The 3,870-nt window shown below is 33.3% G+C and overlaps 1 non-coding gene across 1 annotated transcript; it reads left to right on the plus strand.

Moving 5' to 3' along the window:
- Nucleotides 1–220: 220 nt before the first annotated feature.
- On the plus strand, nt 221–328 carry LOC112731594 (small nucleolar RNA R71). The gene has a single exon (XR_003167367.1). It is a non-coding gene; the product is annotated as a small nucleolar RNA R71 (small nucleolar RNA).
- The last annotated feature ends 3,542 nt before the right edge of the window (nt 329–3,870 follow it).

Genomic DNA, 3,870 nt, shown 5'->3' on the forward strand with positions numbered 1-3,870 from the left:
GAGTATCAATTTCAAGAACTCCCTTCTTCTGAGGCGTCCCATTATTCACAGGATTCCTCTCAGAGGTGTACATGAACTGGTTATTTGCAACTATTTCAATGAGTTCCTGAGCTTCTGCAGGGGTTTTTAGATGAAGAGATCCTCCTACAGAATGGTCCAATGACATTTTTGACAACTCAGACAGACCACCATAGAATATACTTATAATGCTCCATTTTGGAAGCATGTCAGTAGGACACCTTTTGATCAATTGCTTATATCTTTCCCAAGCTTCATAGAGGGACTCACCTTCCTTTTGTCTGAAGGTTTGGATTTTCACTCTAAGCTTGCTCATCTTTTGAGGTGGAAAGAATTTGGCTAGGAAAGCACTGACCAGCTTTTCCCAAGAGTTCAGGCTTTCCTTAGGTTGTGAATCCAACCATGTTCTAGCTCTGTCTCTTACAGCAAAAGGGAAAAGCATAAGCCTGTAGACCTCGGGATCAACTCTATTGGTCTTGACAGTGTTATAGATTTGCAAGAATTTAGCTAAGAACTGATGAGGATCTTCCAATGGAAGTCCATGAAACTTGCAATTCTGTTGCATTAGAGAAACTAATTGAGGCTTAAGCACAAAGTTGTTTGCTCCAATGGCAGAAATTGAGATGCTTCTTCCATAGAAATTGGAAGTTGGTGTAGTAAAATCACCAAGCACCTTCCTTGCATTGTTGTTGTTGGGTTTGACCATGTCTCCTTCTTTTTCAAAAATTTCTGTCAGGTCCACTCCGGAGGGTTGTGCTTTAGCTTCTCTTAGTTTCCTCTTAAGAGTCCTTTCAGGTTCAGGATCAGCTTCAATAAGAATGTCTTTATCCCTGTTCCTGCTCATATGAAAAAAAAGAGAACATAAAAGAAGAGGAATTCTCTATGTCACAGTATAGAGATTCCTTTTTGTGAGTAGAAGAAGAGAAGAATAGAAGAAGGAGAAGAGAAAAATTCAAACACAGAGAAGAAGAGGGGGTTCAAATTATGAGTAGAAGAGAAATGTTAGTAATTAAATAAATAAATAGAAAGAGATGAGAGGGGGAAGAATTCGAAAATTAAATAAAATAAAATAAAAATATTTTTGTTTTTATTATTTTTATTTTAATTATTGGTTAGAATTCGAAAATTAGGAAGAGAACTAAATTAAATTAAAATTTAAAACAATTAGTTAATTAAAACAAATTTTGAGAAAGGGATTAGTAATTTTCGAAAATTGGAGAGAGAGAAGTAGTTAGGTGATTTTGAAAAAGATATGATTGAAATAGAAAACTTTTAAAATCAAACCGAAAAAATCAAGTGGTTAATTGAAAAAGTTTTGAAAATCAAATTTGAAAAGATAGGAAGTTAGAAAAGATTTTGAAAATTAATTTTTGAAAAAGATATGATTGAAAATCATTTTGAAAAAGATTTGAAAAAGAAATTGAAAAAGATTTAATTTAAAGTTAATTACTTGACTAACAAGAAACAAAAAGATATGATTCTAAAATTTAAAGATTGAACCTTTCTTACTAGGCAAGTAACAAACTTAAAATTTTTGAATCAATCAAATTAATTGTTAGCATTAATTTCGAAAATATGAAATAGAAATAAGAAAAAGATTTTGAAAATAAATTTTGAAAATTTCGAAAATATGAAAGAAAAAATAAAAAATATTTGATTTTTGAAAAAGATTTGAAAAAGATAGAATTTTTAAATTGAAAATTTGACTTGACTAATAAGAAACAACTAGACTTTTTTTAAAACTTTTGACTAAATTAAATCAAATTTTCGAAATTTATAAGTGAAATAAGGGAAAGATATTTTTTTTATTTTTGAATTTTTAATGAAGAAAGAGAAAAACATAAACATGATGCAAAATATGAGAATTTAAGATCAAAACACATGATGCATGCAAGAACACTTTGAATGTCAAGATGAACACTAAGAATACTTTGAATGTCAAGATGAACACCAAGAACTTATTTTTGAAAATTTTTAAGAAAAGACACACATGCAAGACACCAAACTTAGAAATTTTCAATGTTTAGACACTAACAAATTGAAAATGCATATGAAAAACAAGAAAAGACACAAAACAAGAAAATACGAAGATCAAACAAAGAAGATCATCAAGAACAACTTGAAGATCATGAAGAACATCATGCATGAGTTTTCGAAAACTTTAAGAAAAATTAAAAAGATGCAATTGCCACCAAACTTACAATTTGACACTAGACTCAAACAAGAAACATAAATTATTTTTGGTTTTATGATTTTATAATTTTTTTTGGTATTTTTCGAAAATTAATTGGAAAAAGAAAAATAAGGATTTCAAAATCTCTAATGAGAATTCCAGGAATCATGCAATGTTAGCCTAAAACTCCGGTCCAGGAATTAGACATGGCTTACTAGCCAGCCAAGCTTTCAGTGAAAGCTCCGGTCCAAAACACTAGACATGGCCAATGGCCAGCCAAGCTTTAGCAGATCATTACGTTCAACAGCAAAATTGATAGAAATCAACAAGCTCTTGTGATGATAAGTTGAAACCTCGGTCCAAAAGATTAGTCATGGCTTTACAGCCAGCCAGACTTCAACAGATCATCATGAAACTCTAGAATTCATTCTTAAAAATTATGAAGTCATAGAATAATTTATTTTTTAAAGAAAAAATTTTCGAAAATAAAAAATAATAAAAACAAAAAGCTTAAAATTAAAATAAAATTACCTAATCTGAGCAACAAGATGAACCGTCAGTTGTCCAAACTCAAACAATCCTCGGCAACGGCGCCAAAAACTTGGTGCACGAAATTGTGATCTCAACGGCACCAAAAACTTGGTACGCACGTTCATAATCTCAATTCTTCTTCACAACTCCGCACAACTAACCAGCAAGTGCACTGGGTCGTCCAAGTAATAAACCTTACGTGAGTAAGGGTCGATCCCACGGAGATTGTCGGCTTGAAGCAAGCTATGGTCATCTTGTAAATCTCAGTCAGGCAGATTCAAATGGTTATGAGGTTTTAATAATTAAAATATAAATAAAATATAAAATAAGATAGAGATACTTATGTAATTCATTGGTGAGAATTTCAGATAAGTGTATGGAGATGCTTGTAGCTTCTGAATCTCTACTTTCCTACTGTCTTCATTCAATCATTCATACTCCTTTCCATGGCAAGCTATATGTTGGGGGATCACCGTTGTCAATGGCTACCGTCCGTCCTCTCAGTGAAAATGGTCTAAGTGCGCTGACACCGCACGGCTAATCATCTGTCGGTTCTTACTCATGTTAAAATAGGATCAATTGATCCTTTTGCGTCTGTCACTACGCCCAACACTCGCGAGTTTGAAGCTCGTCACAGTCATCCCATCCCAGATCCTACTCGAAATACCACAGACAAGGTTTAGACTTTCCGGATCTCAAGAATGTTGCCAATTAATTCTAGCTTATACCACGAAGACTCCGATCTTTTGGAATGAAGGCTAAGAGATACACACTCAAGCTATTGCAGATAGAACGGAAGTGGTTGTCAGGCACGCGTTCATAGGTGAGAATGATGATGAGTGTCACGGATCATCACATTCATCAGGTTGAAGTGCGAGTGAATATCTTAGAATAAGAACAAGCTTGAATTGAATAGAAAGACAATAGTACTTTGCATTAATTCATGAGGAAAAGCAGAGCTCCACACCTTAATCTATGGGGTGTAGAAACTCCACCGTTGAAAATACATAAGAGATAATGGTCCAGGCATGGCCGAATGGCCAGCCCTCTAAACGTGATCAAGTGATCAAAAGTGATACAAAGATAGTCTCAACAATGATCAAAAAATGTGAAATAAATTACTAAAAGTAGTTTTTATACTAAACTAG

Source organism: Arachis hypogaea, chromosome 12 (genome assembly GCF_003086295.3).
Source record: "Arachis hypogaea cultivar Tifrunner chromosome 12, arahy.Tifrunner.gnm2.J5K5, whole genome shotgun sequence".
Classification (NCBI taxonomy): Eukaryota; Viridiplantae; Streptophyta; class Magnoliopsida; order Fabales; family Fabaceae; genus Arachis; species Arachis hypogaea.